This window comes from Rhinolophus sinicus, linkage group LG02 (assembly GCF_036562045.2).
Source record: "Rhinolophus sinicus isolate RSC01 linkage group LG02, ASM3656204v1, whole genome shotgun sequence".
NCBI classification, from domain to species: domain Eukaryota; kingdom Metazoa; phylum Chordata; class Mammalia; order Chiroptera; family Rhinolophidae; genus Rhinolophus; species Rhinolophus sinicus.
In genome coordinates this window covers 36,593,078-36,613,087 of record NC_133752.1, presented here as the reverse complement: position 1 = coordinate 36,613,087, position 20,010 = coordinate 36,593,078, and the positions used below count along the sequence as shown (strand labels likewise).

The following is a 20,010-nucleotide window of genomic DNA, read 5'->3' as shown; positions in this document are numbered from 1 at the left end:
TCCAATTTACAAAGAGTATTTTATTGAAAGGGCTCTACATAAGCCTTCACTGATTTTTACCTTCTAGGGGGTTATTAGTTTAAGACACTGGCCACAGTAGTTCCTCCTTCCAAAGGCTCCTCCTTCCGTGGCTGACCAGGGCACAGCAGTATGTGTGCATCGTGTTGTCGCCACCCAGTGGTGAATATGACACAAACCTGTGACTGGAATAAAAATCTCTTTAGGAGTGTAGGAAAAGGTGGATTTGTAACATCAATTTAAGAACAATCATGAATCCGCTCTCACTCTTCATACACACACAAAACAACCTTTTGTATCCTTTTGACAAGTTTAAATGTTATATAATCACGATTTTTCACATGGGCATGGCAATGCTCCTTTCCCCTCTTTTCTCTATTCACATCCCATGGTAATTTTTCTTAAATTAACAAAAACAAAACAAAACAAAAAACCAGAAACAATTATCCTAACCTCTCAATATCTGAAAAATCTAATGTGGATATACAAATGACAGAGAATGCTCTTTCAACTTTTTTTATAAACACTTAAGTATCAAATATATAGCACTTCTCCCAGTGGATGAAATACCTCTTCTCAGAGTCAGAAGAACAATTCAGAAGCACTCCACTTTGACTTCTAACAGAGATAAATCTCACTGTTTATAGGGGTCACGTGATAGGAGCTGATAGTAACTAGATGTACAAGCTGGAACACATAAATATATCATCTTTCCTTCTCTGTTGATGGGTGATCTTGCACATCACATCAGCCATGGAAATTTTCAAAACAGGGGTCTGGAAATTTGAATGCAGTTTAAAAATCCTGGGAGCTATGTATGGTTCAGGAGAATTTACCTGGAAATGAAGACTTTTCTGCATTCTAGACTTAATCTCCCCTTTCTCCCCCCCCCCCCACCATGCCCCAGATTAAAGAACATTTCAAGGCACTAAAGAAGTGAGTGAATAAAAGAGTATCTAAGCATTACTCATATAATTTTATGGTGCATGGGGAGAATATAAATATATATATATATGAAGATTTATTAGCCTTGGGCCCCCACATTTGAACATTCTGTATTAGAAATACACAAATCAAGAGGAAATAGTAAAAGACGTTATTCAGGTATAAAGTGGGAATAAAACAAAAACAAAATACCACCACCCAGTCAACCCACAGAATCATGAAAACAAACAAACAAGCAAACAAACAAACACAAAACCAACCGAAAAAACACAGCAACTTGTTCTTGTTTTAAGCTATTAAGCTTTAGGGTGGTTTGTTACATAGCAGTGAATAACCGAAATATACCATCACACCTGATAGGCAGTGCAGGAAGCAAATTGCACAACAATATTAATAATATAATCCCCACGTATGAGAAAAGGGCATACTTTTTATATGTTTCAAGGAGCCAAATGTGTAGGAAAAAATAGAGAATACAACTATACCTCTAATAGTAATTACCTCAGGAGGAGAATGCAATCGTAGCCAGGACTCTGTAAGAGCACCATCAAACAAAAAATATATGAGCCACAAATGCAACCCATAAATGTAATCAGTAATTTTCTAGTAGCTGTATGAAGAAAAGTAAAAGGGAACAGGTGAAATTAAATTTAATAATATATTTGAACAAACCAGGTATATACAAAAATGTTATTATTTCAACATGTAATCAAGATGGAAAAAACACTATTAATTAGATATTTTACATTGCACTTATTGTACATCTTAATGTGGACTGGTTCAAGTGTTCAATATCTATATGTGACCAGTGGTGACAACAATGGACAGCATATGTCTATAGTTTCTATACTAATAGCCATTTTTGGAATTTTTACACTTAAAGTAATCCTTCTATTACCATTGTAATTTAAAATGAATAAATACATTATAAATTGAAAAAAGCAAAACTGGTTTAGGCTATTCAATCTGAATATAATTTTTTTAAAAAAAACTATAACATACTCACTGAGAAAAGTTTAGAAAAATCAAGACTAGAAAAAAAAAAAAAATCAACATTAAAATGTCCTATCCAGGAAAATCACTTCTAACATTTTGGAGAATTTTCTTACAGACTTTTTTCCTTTAAGTATATATTATGTGTAACACAACCTCTATTTTGAGGAGTTTTATTGCTTCTATTGATAGCAAAGTGCTGTATCTGTCTGTGCTTGTATGTCCTTGGGTGCCCTGCTTATAGAATACTGATTACAAAACTTTGAAGTTTGAAAGAAAATTATGATGAACTCTAGTCTCTCTGACTAGAAGAGATTTAGAAATTATGCATGAAAATTTACCCTCGTTGGCTTTTCTCTTTATATTTAAGACATCCAAAATTGATTTGATGTTCCTCCTTGGACTGCTGTTGGGTTGTTCCCTTCATTTAATGTTTAGGGGGGTGCGGTTGGAAGGTTGTTTAAGCCACTGTACTGACATGCCCTGGGGATGGGAGTTGGTGAGGAATTCTATGAAGCTGAGTCAGCCTGGGCTGAAGGTGTGTGGGGCTCAGCCACTAAAATCTCTCCTTCACATTTCACTATTTTGTTTGTTTCACGCTTTTTGTGAAGTAGAACAACAAACAGATTTTCGTAGGGCTAGGTTCCCATTTATATCGAACATTACTGTCGCCTTATCTCCTTACCTCCAAACACACAGGTAGAGCCTTCCGTTTTTGTCCATTAAAGAGCAGCACTGGATCAAATGAAACATGTTCCAAAAGGAACTGTTCCCAGCATCACATATTTTCCATAACTCAGGATTCCAGGGAGGAGAAATTAAAGGCAGAGGAGAGAGAACGACCATTTCACATAAAGACAGCATTTAAATAGGTGGTTAGATATGGTCCTGCTTAGAAAGCTCTGGCAACCCACCCTCTCCCAATTAAAATGATCTCTTTTCATCAGTAAATCACTTAAAATAAATAAATAAATAAATAAATAAATAAATAAATAAATAAATAAATAAATAAATAAATAATTTATGCCTCTAAAAGAGTCCCATGAAATTTCAGTGATTTGGTTCAAGTGAAGACAAAAACACTTGGACAAAGACTCACAAGGCAAAAGAAACTGCAGAGATGTATATCTTTATGGCTCACATTATGAATGGCAGGGCTGGAAACTAACCCCCCTGAATAAGGACTGGAGGTCTCATTTTGCTTTTACTTTGCTAACAGTTGCATCTTCCAACCAGAGAGCAATGAAGAGAACTATTTCTTTTGACTTAATCGGCTAAAAAGGAAAAGTTATTTGGTAACATGGTGATGGGACAATGACAATTGGGACAATGTCCCATTGGGACATTGCCCCAATGACAATGCCATCCTAGATGAGTCCTTCCTAATCATTAAAGAAGAAACTGTATGCACAATCAGACTTATATTCGAGCTTTAGAAGGGCTGATTTATTTAGGTTTCAAAAACATATGTTAAGAGTCTATAGCTATGCATACAAAAAAAGTTTAATAGGGGAGGAATGTGTGAAGTATGAAACTGACGGTGGATTCCACAAAAGCGTCTGTGAGGAAGTACAGGACGCACACTGGCTATACCAGAACTCTTAAACCAGCCTTGTCACAGATAGAACGAATGAGAGGACAGCCCTACAATCAAGGATAGTAAAAGAGAGTCTCAGGACCTAAAAGAACTGGGTCTCAAAGCTAAAATGGTGGTTTTAATGCTACGTCTCAAAGAAGAATAAAGGAAGAGAAAGAGAAGGAAAGAGAATTATTCAATTCTCATGTTTCTTACATTTTTTAATAAGGAAAATCCTGGTAGATTAACACTGGATGGATGCAGCATTGTTAAGAAGAAGTTGAATCCTAAAATAGGCCAAAGGATGGTAAGATAGCAAGTGGCAGGTGTGAATGCTGGAAAGTACATTCTGGGATACTGAAAGAAGTGCGCTTGCGATTGTTCACAGCTTTAGGAAGGAGACAGGTGTCTAAATGTGGAAATGAGCAATTATGACCCTTTTTCTGAAAGGGCTACCTTGTCTTGTGTGACCTTCCTCCTCATGGAAGTGTGTTTGTAACAGTGAGCAGGGGAGCCCTGCTCTACATAAGGCTGAATTAGATCATCTTAGAGGCTCCATCCCAAATGGGAAGTTGCTATAAGCCAAATTCCACCAACCATTTTTATTTGAGATATAATTGACATTCAACATTATTTCAGTTTTAGGTATATGACATAATATACACATCTATCACCATACATAGTTACCAATTTTTTCTTGCGATGAGAACTTTTAAGAACTACTCTTTAGCAACTTTCAAATATACAATACAGTATTACTAACTATAGTCACCATGCTGTGCATTACATCCCTAGAACTTACTTATTCTATCACTGGAAGTTTATATCTTTTGACTACCTTCTCCCATTTTGCTCACCCCACACCCCCTACTTTTGACAATCACCAATCTGCTCTCTGTATCTATCAGGCTTTTTGTTGTTTTTAAGATTCCACATCTAAATGAGATTATATGGTATTTGTCTTTCTCTGTATGACTTATTTCACTTAGCATAATGCTCTCAAGGTCCATCAATGTTGTCACAAATGGCAAAATTTCTTCCTTTTTATGACTGAGTAATATTCCATTGTTTATATACACCACATTTTCTTTACCTATTCATCCATCAGTAGACACTTACGTTGCTTCCATGTCTTGACTATTGTAAATAATAGTGCAGTGAAAATGGGGGTTCATATATCTTTTCAAGTTGGTGTTTTTGTTTCCTTCAAATAGATACCCAGAAGTGGACTTGCTAGAGTATATGGTAGAACTATTTTTAATTTTTTGAGGAATTTCCATGTTGTTTTCCATAGTGGTTGAACCTATTTACATTCCTACCAACAGCATACAAGTGTTCCCTTTTCTCCACATCCTTGCCAGCACTTACTATCTCGTATCTTCTGATAGCCATTCTAACAGGTGTGAGGTAGTATCTCATTGTGGCTTTGATTTGCATTTTCCTGATGATTAGTGATGTTGAGCATTTTTTGAACATCACTATTGGCCATCTGGATGTCTTCTTTGGACAAATGTCTATCCAGTTCCTCTGACCATTTTTTAATGGGATTGTTCTTTTTGCTATTGACTTGTCTGAGTTCTTTATATATTTTGGGTATTAACCCCTTAACTGATATATAGTTTGTAAAAATATTATCCCATTCTGATATATAGATGATGTAGTAAAGAACTGTACACTTGAAACCTATGTAATTTTACTAATCATTGTCACCCAAGTAAATTTTAATTAAAAAATTGAAATAAAAAAAATTATCCCATTCTGTTAACTTTTCATTTTGCTAATTGTTTTTTTTTTGCTGTGCAGAAGCTTTTAAGTTTGATGTAATACTGTTTGTTGATTTTCGCTTTTGGTGTTTGTTCTTTTGGTGTCATATCTAGAAAATCATTGCCAAGACCAATGTTGAGGAGCTTCTTTCCTACATTTTCATCTAAGAGTTTTATGGTATCAGGTCTGATGTTTAAGGCTTTATCCACTTCAAGTTAATTTTTGTGAGTGGTGTAAGATGGAAGTTCAAATTGATGGTCTGCACGTGTTTATCCAGTTTTCCCAATGCTATTTGTTGAAGAGACTATCCTTTCCCCATTGGGTGTCCTTGGCTTTTTTGTCAAATGTGAGTAGACTGTATATGTGGGGTTTTGATTCTGGGCTTTCTATTCTGTTTTATTGATCCATGTATCTATTTTTATGTCAATACCAAACTGCTTTTAATTACTATAGCTTTGTAGTATAGTTTTAAATCAGGAAATGTGATACCTCTGGCTTTGTTCCTTTTTCCTCAGGATTGCTTTGGCTATTTGGGGCCTTTTGTGCTAGAAATGCATGCACAAAAATGTTGACAGAAGCATTATTCAAAATAGCCAAATGCATATACAATCCAAATGTCCATCAGCATAAGAAGAGGTAAATAAATTATGGCATAGTCTATAATGGGATACCAACAAAAATGAATTTCAACTATAACTACTCCCAACAAAATGGATGAATTTTACTAACATAATGCCAAGTCATAAAGAAGTCAGATTCAACACAACGACAAAAAATAAGAGGAGAAGCACATAGTAGGGCTTAAGAGTCCATACAAATTTTAGGATTTTTTTTCTTGAACATTATTTCTTTTAGTTCTCATGGAACTCTTATCCAGTAGGTTTTATTATCCTTCTTTATCCAATGAATATCTAACCTAAAGAGATTACATAATTTTATAAGGCAAAATCTCCAGTACAAGGCCGAGTCTAGATTCAAATTCAAGTTTGTCTGACTACAAGATCCATGCTCTTAACCACTAAATGTGCTTCTTTCACAGCTATTATTCCAGGCTGTAGCTAAGTCTGTTGAATTGTATCGTCTACAGCCTTTACAATAAAATTTACAACCAAATTCGGCGCATCATATTAATACCTAAATTTGCATATTGCTTTACCATTTGCACAGCACTTTCACATCCATCATTGATTTTGGCTGATTCTCTGAATCAATCTGCAGGAACCTGAGCAACATTTACTCCATGCATGGATTAGAGTCTGTGAATATGGATATAGTTCAATCAGCCTGAGTTAGAACGACAACTCTGACAAGGTCTGTGTGACATTGTATAACTCCCTGAATCTGTCTGGGTCACAGGTGTTTTGTATATTGTTAATATATATTAAATAATGTATGCATGTTATGTACTTAGTTCAGTTATTGGCAATAGTAAGTACTCAGGAAATATCTAAGTGTCCAGATACACTTCTTTTGTCATTTAAATTCCAAAGGGCAGATAAGATGCAAGTTGATCATGACATTTGTACCCCAGGGAAATATAAACAAACTTCCATATAAAGACTGGTACACAAATGCTCATAGCAGTTTTATTTATAATAATAAAAATTGGAAGCAATCCACATATCCAACAGCTGGTAAATGGATAAACAAATTGTACATCCCAACAATGGAATTCTACTCAGCAAAAAAAGGGAGAGAACTACAATATAAATAGTAACATAGATGAATCTGCAAAATATTGTGCTAAGTAGAAGAAGCTAGATTCAAAAGCTTCATGTTATTTGTATAACATTCTCAAAAAGGTAAAATTATAGGGACAGGTAATAGATAGTGTTTGCAAAATTAATGGGATGGAGGAAGGAGAATTACTGCCAAGGAACATGAAGAAACTTTTGTGGTGATGGGCATATTGTATATCTTGATTGTGATGGTGGTTAAATGACTACACACATTTGTCAAAACTCATTGAACTGTATACCTTTAAAATATTTATTTCATTATATGCAAATTCTACCTCAGATAAATAAATAAATTCATAATTAGATATCACTAATTATTACCTAAACTGCCTAAAATTTTAAAAGACTGATAATACCCAGTGTTTGTAAGCATATGGAGCAACTAGAACTCTTACACATCACTGAGAGGAACATAAATCGATACTATCACATTGAAGAACTTTTGGCCATATCTACTAAATTAAAGATGTACAACCTATGACTCAGCAATCCATTTATAAATATGTGTTCAATAGAAATGCATGCACAAAAATGTTGACAGAAGCATTATTCAAAATAGCCAAATGCATATACAATCCAAATGTCCATCAACATAAGAAGAGGTAAATAAATTATGGCATAGTCTATAATGGGATACCAACAAAAACGAATTTCAACTATAACTACTCCCAACAAAATGGATGAATTTTACTAACACAATGCCAAGTCATAAAGAAGTCAGATTCAACACAACGACAAAAAATAAGAGAAGCACATAGTAGGGCTTAAGAGCCCACCCACCATGTCTTGTTGGGACAAAATGTAGTTGCAAGAGGCACCTCCAAACCTTTGCCACACGGTTAAAGAACAGCCACGATATTACCGAGCACCTGCCTCGTGTTCAAGGACAGTTCCTCACCTCCCTGTTTGGCTCTTGTACTCTGCCTGTCCTCTCAAGATTTGCTTCAACCTTCCCTACACTGTCAAACTCCATTTTAAACTTATCCAGTGTCTATCTAGGCACACTTACCCAGTGTCCATCCCAAACCCCAAACTGGTTGCAGCCTTCCAAACCTTTCCCCTCTGATTCGGCCATGTTTCCTGTGTTCTGACCTTAACACAGAAGCTCAGGTTTCCTGTCCCTATTTTCTTCTGGTCCCTCCACTGGCTTTCCCAGTCCTGCTCTCCCCACAGCGCCTGTGACACCAAAGTAGCTGGAAGCAGGAGGCATCTGGGACTGGGAGAAACGTCTGCCCACTGTTTAACAAGATCAGTGCAGACTCAAGGCTTATGGAGTCGTCCATGGGGGAAGTAGGTTGTGCTATTTATAACAATGCAGCCCTGTATTGAGCAGGCTATGTGCTAAGAACTTTACAGAGGCCCTCTGCATCCAAAACAATAGATCCCTTTTTTTCTGATGAGAAAAGAGACTGATAGTGGCCAAGTGCTCAAGTATTAAGTCACATGTAACTGGCTGAGTCAGAGCTCCAGTGCAAGGGTGTCTCACTCACTGCAATGACATACGGAGTTCGCAGAGAAAGCTGTAAGTCACACAAAACCCTGCACTGTCCTCAGGAGGCACTCCCATTGCCGCATGCAGACAGCATTATCAATTCTTACTGCTGGGCAGAGTTCAGGCCTGGAGGCCTGCCAGCAGCTCAGTGTCCACTGGTCAGGGGTAAGAGCACTGGTTTGGAATCTGGTGAACTTTGGTTCAACTCCTTTGCTCTTGGGGTAAATCATTTCCTCTCTCCGAGTGTCAATTTCCTAATCTCTGTAGATAGTAATTCTTACTTCCGGGAAAATTTTAAGGATTAGATGCTATGATGGAGGTAAAAGATTTGGCACAGATTAAGCACCATACATAGTGGCCATTTACCGTGGGCACCATCTCTATCTTCTACTCCCTACTTACTCTGGGAGAACTGACTTCCTCAGCCTGAACCAACGGACATGCTCACCCAGCAACAACCTCTGCACTTTCCTTGCTTCCTTTTCTCTTTGTTCATTACTAACTGGTTCTTCCACCTCTCAGTCTCCTTTCTACCTCCTTTCCTGTCACTGCCAGCTCTTTGGCTATCTCTTTCATTCTCTTGTCACCGCCTGCCCCACTCCTCCCCTTTCAACATTGACACCTTCCCCCTGCCCTGCCTGTCTCAGGCTTTCCTCCCCTTTCTCCTATTATCAAATTCTTCTCTAGGACACTTCCTTGTCAGAATGTCAACCGACATGCGGAATGTGCTGTGCTGCTGTGTGCAAATCACTGTAAGGAACACAAGGATGAGGAAGGTGCGGGCCCCAGTATTCAGAGGATCACAGTCTAGTGTGGGAGAGAGACACACACTCCAGCCTGCCCTGCCCTCACCTGTCCCACCCTCTCACCCTGGGGTGCACTGTCCTCCTCAGGCAATCCCCTCTACTGGTCACCAGGTTCTATGCCATTTTGCCAGGCTTGCGTATTTTGTCACATGACTATTCAAAACACACTAGTCCTACGTCACATTAACGTTTTATCCTTTCCCAGATCTTAACTTGCTAATGTAATGGGTGAATTTTCTCCTGTGTACTCAGGTGACAGGGTTAGATGAGAGGATCCCGTCTTCTCTGGGATATTCTCACTTGTCCAAGGTAGGAATTATGGATTTTTTTAAATAGCTTTATTCACAATAGTCAAGATATGGAAACAACCTAAGTAGCCATCAACCAATGAATAGATAAAGAAAATGTAGTATATACATACAATAGAATGTTATTCAGCCTTGAAAAGAAGGAAATCCTGCCATATGCGAACGCATGGATAAACTCAGAGGACATTATGCTAAGAAAAATAAGCCAATCACAGAAGAACAAATACTGCATGATTTCACTATAGGAGGGAACTAAAAATATCACTCTTAAAAGCAGAGAGTAGAATGGTGGCTGCCAGGGGCTGGGGAGGAGGACATGGGAAGCTGTTATTCAATGGGTGTAAAATTTCAGTTATAAAAAAATGAATTAAGTTCTAGAGCACTTCTGTACGACATGTGCCTATAGGAAACAACACTGTATTGTGCACTTAAAAAAAATCTGTTAAAAGTATAGATCTCATGTTAAATGTTCTTACCATAATAACAACAACAACAACAACAACAACAACAACAAAACTGGATGAGAAACTTTTTGGAGGTGATGGCTACATCTGTTACCTTGATTGTGAGGATGGTTTCATGGGCGTATGCATGTGTCCAAACTCATCAAATTATATACATTAAATACATGCAAGTTTTTTTTTTTGTGTGTCAATTATACTTCAATAAAGCTTTTTTAAAAAAAATTCATAATCACTACCTAGGACAAGTCATTGCCCAGCTTGTCCATTAAATATTAACTGTCATAAATGCAATGCGGTATCTTATATTGGATACTGAAACAAAAAACACGGACATCAGTGGAAAAGAAAGTCTGGAATTAATAGTAATGTACCAATGTTAGTTTCTAAGTTTTGACAAATGTACTATGGTAATGGAAGATGCTAACAATAGGGGAAACTGGATGAGGAGAATGCAGGAACACCCTGTGCTATATTTATAACTTTTCTGTGTATCTAAAATTATTCCAAAATAAAAATTATTCAAATAATGAATGCAAAAATTTTAAATTAACGTTCACTCTTTCCTTAGTCACAAATGAAAACTATTATAAACACAGGAGAATTACAAGTATGTAACACAACAAAAAAGGAATCAACCAGCACTCTCTTGCTAAGCACAGTGTTCTATCTGAGCCTCCTCTACTCCCCCCATTCAGGGTCATCTACACGTGTGACACAGAGAAGACGCCTGCTCTATGGTCAATGCTTCAGTATTCTCTGCAACTTTCCTTCTCATTATGAATATCTATCTATCTATCTATCTATCTATCTATCTATCTATCTATCTATCTATCTAATCTAATCTAATCTAATCTATCTGCCAAAAAGGAGAACTTGTCAATATAAATGGCTTCCTAATTTAGCCAATGAAATAGGAACATTGGTTTGTAATTATCTTTAAAAAGATAAAGAGAAAAGATAAATTCCCACAATGTCTGCACTGTCTCCCAAATTACTAGATATCAGCCAATCTAAAGATATGTTGTTACTTTTCAGCTTTCCTTTACACAATGCAGAAACTTAGTTATTTAGCTAATGCTTAGCTGAGCACTTGGAGACATGCCTCCTTGATCCTTAGCCCAGCTTCTTTTTCTAGGAAATTTGGAAAGCCTTTATCAAATCTAAGTTTCATAAAGACCTGCTGTAACAGTTGTCAAACCATCTTTTTACTGCAATGATCTGCCTGAAGTCTGTTGTCAGTGAAGAGGAAAATCTTTGTTCCTGTTCAGTATTGAAATATTAAGGGTCTTGCCAAAGAGAATTCATGTGAGAAACAGCATAGTTTTGCCACTGAGACAAGCTTAAAGAGGCACAAAACCAGGTTTTGTGCAGTGCTACCCAATAGAACTATAATGTAAGCCACATATGTAATTAAAAATGTTCTGGTAGCTACATTGAAAAGAGTAAGAAGAAATAGGTGAAATAAATATTAATAGCCCTGATCTATTCGAAATGTTATCATTTCACAGTGTAATCAACAATAAGAATTATTAATTAGATATTTTAGTTTTTTTGGTACTAAATCTTTAAAATCCCATGTATATGTTACATGGAAGGGCACGTTTCATGTCAGACTAGCCACATTTCAGGTGGGTAAGCCTGGTGCACAGGGCTTCCCTAAAAATGTTAAATGTTAAAAACTTCAGAACAGGTTTAGAATGCATGTCTAAGTATTTCCATCACATTTCCCAGTTTATCATGGAGCTTAGGGTTTGAAAGAGCTTTAGCTCCCCTTTTTGAGGTAATCCTTGTTAGCTGTGTTAGGAATGCAGGTGTGGTTACAACACAGGTCTTGCCTCAAACAGACTTGAGGTAAACCCCTGAGAGCATTACCACATGATGTGAGGAATATTATATAACCTTTTGAAACCTTAGTTTTGCCCTATCTGACAATAATATCTAATAAGAATAACATCTACCTCAAAGAGTTGTGAAAATTATGCAAGATAATCCATATAAAGTACTTAATACAGCACTGACTCTGATTTAAAAACAAGTATTTGAAAGCAAGTATTTAAAAACAAGTTCTTAAAAACATGCTATTATTGTGTTATTATTATCTGGCTGAGTTAAAACCATCTTCCCTGGTACCTATTAGACACCTCAGTGGAGCATATGAAAACAAAATCAGGAGCGGGTAATTCCCAAAGAAGATGCCATCTAGGCCTTTTTTGCTCAGGGATCCAATGCAAGATACCACACTGCATTTAGGACAGTTAACATTTCATGGACAAGCTGGGAGATGACATAGATTTATGTGCTCGAGTCTGCCTTTTAGATATAAATGTATAGAAATTAAGACTGGGATTAAGATTTTTACATCAAGTCTATACTTATGAACATGCTGATTTGAATCAAGTGAAAAGAGAATTTGACACACAGTCATGTCTTCTTTGAATTAGGCTTGAGTCAGGATTGGGTGGGTATTGGCTATTTGGAGCTTTGAAAAACTTTCTTCACAAGGAGGCACATGCCAGAATAACATTTTAGGGCCCCTTTCTCAGGATTAAATTAGCTGGGATGGCATGTGGAACCAAGTTCACAATGGATGATCACTTTCCATTACTGTATAACGCAGCACACAGGAGAGGACAACAAATTTTCATTTCAAATTAAAATGTTGGTTGTTTTCTGTTGGACTGTCCTTCCCAACTTTCTGCCTTGCTGAAGATCTCGACTTAATACTTTCTCAGGGAGACTCATCCTGGCCGCCCTATCTCATGCTCTGGAGTGCCCTGCTTGTCATTACCACAGTGTTTTAAAAAACACTAGTCAACATTCATAAATGTATGCACATATTCTAAGAAATGTCTCCACCTATTTTCTATCTTTGCTGAAAATGATAGAGTGTCTGGGACTGGTAGCCTGTTTGTTACCAAGGCAACAAGGATATATGTGCTGCCATGAGTAGTGTCTCAGAGCAACCTGTGTCCCTTGGTTCTGACAGAATTACTGCAAACTGTGCTCAAACAAACCAGCTGTATCATTATTTTCTAGTAATGAGATGAGACAGGTCCCCGTAGGTCTTCATAAAGGAAATACAACAGAGCCACAGTTACACAGCCAGAGGTATGTCGCCCTATAATGGCCTCAGCCCTCTCTAAGGAAAGGTACAACCACATAGAGTGTAGATACCGTTTACACAGAGGTTAGGAATGAATGTCAGAATCTGTGGTGGAGATTGCTGTTCATAACCAGATACACATTTTCTCTCTCTTTGGTTAGTACCTAACCCCTCTCCCTACATTTTCTACACCCTCTTGCCGCGAGAAGTGATCAATGCATCTAGACTATTGTCTGGGACTCATGGAAATGGTTTTATGGAGGGAGCACACAGCTAGCATGTGCCATGTCTGCCTTACCTCCCTTTCCTCTTGTTTTCTGCCTGGACTACGGATTCGATGTCTAGAAATACAGAAGCCATTTGAATGACTGGAACTTCAAGAACCGTCTTGGACAAGAGATGACTTCAAGAAGGGTAGCCACACATCAAGGAAGATGGAACTAAAAGGTGGAACCAGCCTAGGTCCATAATGACACCAGGGAGCTTCCATACCAACTATGGACTGTTGAATTTTTTCATGTGAGGGAGAAATAAGTCTCTTACTGTGTAAAACAAATTCCCAACTGATACAAAGTGTAGAATGAAAATCTCAAAATACCAAAATTACCTTAAAATATCCTTTAAATCCGCCCCCCTACCCCCCGGCCCCATAAAATACAGTAAAGTTGTGTGGCATAGGTCCTGAATGGGTTACAGGCATGCGGAGATGTTGAGCCTTTAATTTGGGGGACGAGTCAAGAAAACAGACTAAATGAGTCTCCATCCTTGCATTGTTTTAAATTAGTATTTGTCCTTCAGAAATTGTCTACATTGCTTTCAGAGACTGCAATTCAGAAATTAAAAATCATGTCTGGCCTGAAAGAAAAATACTGGGGAGCACCAGTGTATAAAACCCTGATAGTTTACAGCACATGTATATGTACTATGTGTGTGCATATATGGAATTACTATGGCTGAATTAATCTTCACTTTTCACAGGCAATTTTATGACTTTCACTGTATTAATGTTTCTTTATAATTTTTAATTAACATTTCAATTCTTTTCAAGGCTGTTGAACAAGTTGTCAGAATAAGCATCCTAACTCCTAGAACAGGCTGATTCGGATATCTTTAAAATCATTCACACTCTTAAGTTTCTTGTCCTAGGTTTTGAATGAGTTAAGTTTGATTATATCTGCATGGTATGCGTTCTTTACGCAGAATTGTGGGGAGGAGTATTAATAAGATTAAAATTAGTATTTATTTTCTATCTCTTTCTTTTGCACTTGATCCAACTCTATCACACGTCTAAAACTAAGAAAAGTCACTGCTGCCATGTGGTTTTGTCAAGCTGTGGGTAAGTGGAGCTCTGAGAAGAATGACAGGTGGAGAAGTTTTGGAACTCAGATTTTCTCTAAGGAATGTTAGTTACCACGTTGCTAAGCTAGGTAGTGTAACTTAACAACCAGGGAACCACGTAGGCTCCTTGGAGCAAGAGTGGGAGAATCTAGAGGGAGACAGCTGTATTCTTCTGGAAGCATTAGAAATTAGGCTGTCTCTGCCAATTAAAACTTCCCATCTCAAGTGCAAACATTTAAGGACATCTAGGACAACTTAGTACAGACCCATTATGATGTTTGGAGGATATCAACAGCCTTGAGTTCTTGTCAACCAGATCACCTTCTTTCAAATCTGTCCTCAGGTACAATTTTAAATTCATTAACTAAAATAATTCTCAAAAATTTTAGGTATAATTTAGTTAATGGACCTCAAGTTCATCTTCTTTTCAAGACTATGTAAAAGCCAAATAAGCCTGCTTTGAGGAAATGGGGTATTTTCTTTCAAAGCACATTATCTATTTTTGAGGAGAGCATACAAATAAAATACGCTAAGTTTATGGGATAAAGACATTTATTCTGTGGGAAACATTTAACTTCATTGAATAAATACTTACTGAGCATATATTGTGGAAAATTGGACCACATCATCGCCTGCTTGATAATTACATCCCACTGAGAGAACTGGAAAACACACACAGAAAAGTAAAAATAAATAAAAAAATAATGTCAATGAGTGACACATACTATGAAGACAGTTTAAGGAGAGGGAGGGATAGACTGATCGAGGCTGGGAGGATGGTGGGAAGTCCTTTAGAGAAGAGTAAGGAAGCCCTTTGGAGAAAGTCTCCTTTAGATGGAGCGGGGAAGAAGCCACGGGAAGGTCTGACTGGTATGTGTGGGGAGCCATGGTTTCTTGCAGCCCTGAACCTTGCAGACTGGCTCGGTTTCTGCCCCCATAACATTGTCTCTGCCTTATCTGAGAAGCGCCTAACGGCTGCTGAGGAATGTGGTGGAAACGGCCAGTTCCCAGACACAGAAAACTAAGGGCTTTCTGGACAATTGGTAGGTTCTGTCTCCTTGAGATATTTACTTTTGTGAGTTTCAGTGACCTTGTATCTTCTATGTCAAAGTAAGGTTGAAGCTGGAAAGATTTACTTTCACTGAGATAATGCATATCTTCTTCGTTTAACTGCACGTACTCAAACTGTATATATTGGTTAGAGATAATAAACTCAGGGCTTTAGCATGACTGAAGACCGGCCGCATTAGCATTTGTGTGTGTCTTTTATTTCATTCCCACTCCCCCATTCAGGTACTGATCGACTCGTGGCGGCTGGCCCGTCACAGGTATGCAGTCTAGGGTAAGGGATTTGCAAACACAAAATGGTTCAGCCTTCATCAAAATAATAATATTTACATCCCAAGTTATAAAGCAACTTTCAGCTGTTCATTGATCAGATGTAGTATTCTCCTTTTGTAAGTATAAATTTAACATATGTGCTATTTTGGACCCAGAATATTAGTATTTAATACAGATTTGCATGGTATTTTCTAAGTAACAATGGCCAGAGTTAGGAGGAGATGGATTAATCATGCTTTTAAAACCACCTAATTTGAGGATTTTGTGTTATGCAGCCTAAATGAAATTCAATAATTTACTAATACGTAGGTAAAATCAAGAGGCTATAGGAAAGGAAATATTGCTCCCAGAAGTACTTACACAATTCCCTGAATGGTGGATGGTAATTATAATTAGGTTTTCCCACAGAGTTACCTCTATACAGGGTTTTCTTTTTCTCTTCAAAGTGAAAGCAAGATGTTAACGTCACAATTAAAATAGAATTATAAATGGAACTCAGCTACTTTCACTCAGCAAATCATTCGGGTGTATCCTCTAAGTCAGGAGGTCTCAGCCTAGGTTTTGCAACACACAGGTAGTGAGCCCAGACCATAGATATTTACTAATAATAAGTAAAATGCTCATGTTCGCAAATTGTTTGGTTTTTAAAAGGAATTATTAATACAAAGAAGGGTAATTCTCTAACAGGATCTCTGGCATTAGCTGCAATGCCATATGCTTACCTGACTGCAAAGACTGGAGTTAGACCCTGTTTATACGACTCTTCTGAGCAACAGTTACAGACACACCATAGTTGTGGTGACTGAAAAAATTTTTTGGTGAAAAAATTTGAAAAAATTTACTTCTCCACAATTTGGGGATGCATTTTTAAAAATCTGGACGTGTGATGGGAATGTGTCTTTCCATGTCAGCATCATCTGTCATGTGTATCATGGTGAGGAAAACAGTCTGAGAACTGCTGATCTATATTATATTAATATAACCAATACCTATTAGCTAAAAGACTGGAAACAACTGTGTGTTTTTTGTTTTCCTTTTTTTTTTTTTTGACATACCTATTAATTATCACAAAACTGAATTTGGGTCACAGTAAACAATCCACGGCACATTTGTACAAATAACTACAACTGATTTAGTTTATAGAATCTATCCATGATATACATTGACCAGGTTTGCATTGATGGGTTTCTGTAACATTTGTTTAGAAAAATTTTTACTCACTTCATTGCAAAATAAATGAGATTTCTGATTCTCCAATAAAGATAATATTTACGGGTATTTATCAAGAAGCAAATTATTTCCTGGTTTCCATTTCTATTAGTTTCTTATTTTAATAATATGTCCTTTTCATATTTCCCTTGTCTTTTTGGGGGGAAAAATCTGCCGTTTAGTATGAGAAAGAATAATTCATTAATTTCTGAGTTTATAAATCTTAAAAAGTTATAGTCCAAAAGCAATGCTTGTTAGAAAGAGAAATCTTAGTAGAGAAATATTATTCCAAACCAATTCATGAACTTTGGAAAGATGTCCATTAAAATCATTGGGCAATAATTGTCAGTCAACTAAAGTGTTGAAATCAATATAGGCAATAGGTGGAAGGGTAAGATGTAGGTCATTATTAATACTGATATGTGGTATATAAACCAAAAACAACAAAAGAACAAGACAAACAAATGAGAAACAAAAACTCATAGACACAGACAATAGTTTAGTGGTTACCAGAGGGTAAGGGGGGTGGTGGGTGGGAGATGAGGGTAAGGGGGATCAAATATATGGTGATGGAAGGAGAACTGACTTTGGGTGATGAACACACAATGGGATTTATAGATGATGTAACAGAATTGTACACCTGCAATCTATGTAACTTTACTAAAAATTGTCATCCCAATAAATTAAAAAATATATATATTAGTAATACTGGTGGTCATAAGGATTCTCCAGGGGTCCTTAAGATGATCATCTTTAACCCTGATTATATTTTACTTTTATGTACAAGTGACTAATCACTGGCATTTGATAATGAAAAAAAAAGATGATATGTTATAATGTTATAGCACAATTAGAGTTAAGTCTTCCTACTAATTTTAATTCAGGTTAATTTCCTGATTTAAAAAAGAAAATAAAGTTTGGTTGGAAATGGCATAAGGAAACAAAAATAGTCATTTTGTAATGCTTCGTGAACAAAAATTTGGAAAGGTTTACTAATATATCTTGTTCTATCATCATATGCTCTTCAGGAAAACTAATGGATTACTACTTAATTGAAAAATTAAAGTCTATTCATTATGTAAAAAAAATAGTAACCAAAATAGTTTTGTTTTTCTTCAGGCTTAAGGTAGATTTAAAAAAAAAAATTAATAGTTTACTTTTTAGAGTAGTTTTTAAGCTTACAGAAAAATTGAGCAGAGTTCCATATATTGCAACCTCTGCCCAGTTTTGCCTGTTATTAACATCTTGCATTAGTGTGGTGCACTTTGTTACAATTAATGAACCAATATTGTACATTACTATGAACTAAAGTCCATAGTTTACATTAGAGTTCACTCTGCTTTGTTCCATGGGGTTTCAACAAATGCATGAAGTCATTTATCCACTGTTACAGCATAGAGCAGTATAAGTATAGGTTAGTTTCACTGCCATAAAAATCCCCTGTGCTCCACCTATTCACCACTCCCCCATTTTCCTTTAGAATTCCCAATCTTTTTACCCTTTCCATTGTTTTGCTTTTTCCAAAATGTCATATAGTTGGAATCATACAGTATGTATCCTTTTCAAATTGGCTTCTTTCACTTAGCAATATTCATTTAAGGTTCCCTCCATGTCTTTTCATGGCTTGATAGCTCATTTCTTTTTAGGACTGAATACTATTCCATTATATGAATGTACCATGGTTTATCTATCCATTCATTATTGAAGGAAACCTTGGTTTCTTTCAGTTTTTGGCAAACATGAATAAACATTAATGTGCAGGTTTCTGTGTGAACATGACTTTTCAACTCCTTTGGGTAAACACCTAGGAGCATCATTGCTGGATCATACGGTAAGACTATGTTTTGCTTTGTAAGAAACTGCCAATCTGTCTTCCAAAGTGGCTGTATCACCTTGCATTTCCACTAATAATGAAAGAGAGTTCCTGTTTCTCCAAATTCTTGTCAGCATTTGGTGTTGTCAGTGTTTTGCATTTTAGCCATTCTAAAAGGTATATGGTGGTATCTCACTGTTGGTTTAATTTGTTATTCCCTAATGACAAATGATGTTGAGTATCTTTTCATATGGGTGCTCAATTGCCATCTGATGATCTTTGTGAGGTGTCTGTTCAGATCTTTGGCCCAGTTTTTAATCAAGCTATTTATTCTCTTACTGTTGAGTTTAAGTGTTCTTTGTACATTTTGGATACAAGTCCTTTATCAGACATGTTTTGCAAATATTTTCTCCCAGTCTGTGACTTGACTCTTCATTCTTTCAACAGTGTCTGTCACAGAGCAAAACATAGTTTTACTTTTCCTCAGACTTGAGGTAGTTGTTTTTTATTGTTATTATTGGATCACTTGTTAGAACACATCAAAGTAAAACTTAGTCCTGAATTATTTATTTACTTTACTTCTGAAAATTTAAGTTCAAATAAAACTTTCAATAGTACACAATGCATGTTATGAATTTTGTAGAATTTTTAATGATATATGTGGACAAAATATTTATATATTGCCTTTATTCCTTTAACATTATTTTGAAACTTCCAAAAGAAACAATAAAAACCATGACATCAGATTATTAAATTTTCTATAATCCAAGAGTAAGCACTATAGCACCTTTTAAAATATAAGAGCAAGGTGAATTCAGATTGCACTGTGATTTTCATAAGAGAAAGAAGAATTCTCTGCATTGTTTGCTTGTTGATCTTTTAGATCAGAATTTAAAGTATATTACTATCCTTCAAATTAACCTAAGGGAATTGATATGGGGAAGACACACAACGTAGAAAAGCTGAGTATTCCAGTGGACATGTAATGACCTACAGGTTTCAGATGAGCAAGCCAAAATCTAGGAAATAAAACAATTCACCCATGGTCACTTTGCTCGTTAATGGCAAAGCTGGGACCATAAATCCTACTTTTTATTTCCA

The 20,010-nt window shown here is 36.4% G+C and overlaps 1 protein-coding gene across 2 annotated transcripts in view; it reads right to left on the bottom strand.

The window, feature by feature from the left end:
• Positions 1-20,010, bottom strand: part of ADH7 (alcohol dehydrogenase 7 (class IV), mu or sigma polypeptide) — a 61,409-nt gene that overhangs the window by 35,867 nt on the left and 5,532 nt on the right. Inside the window, exons 2-5 of one of the 2 annotated variants that reach the window (XM_074323182.1) lie at positions 15,142-15,208; positions 2,642-2,751; positions 1,465-1,573; positions 61-218 (exon numbers count right to left, since the gene is read on the bottom strand). The gene's annotated coding sequence lies outside the window, so the exon portion shown is untranslated. The remainder of the gene's footprint in view (positions 1-60; positions 219-1,464; positions 1,574-2,641; positions 2,752-15,141; positions 15,209-20,010) is intronic. The other variant, XM_074323183.1, reaches the window with a different exon arrangement.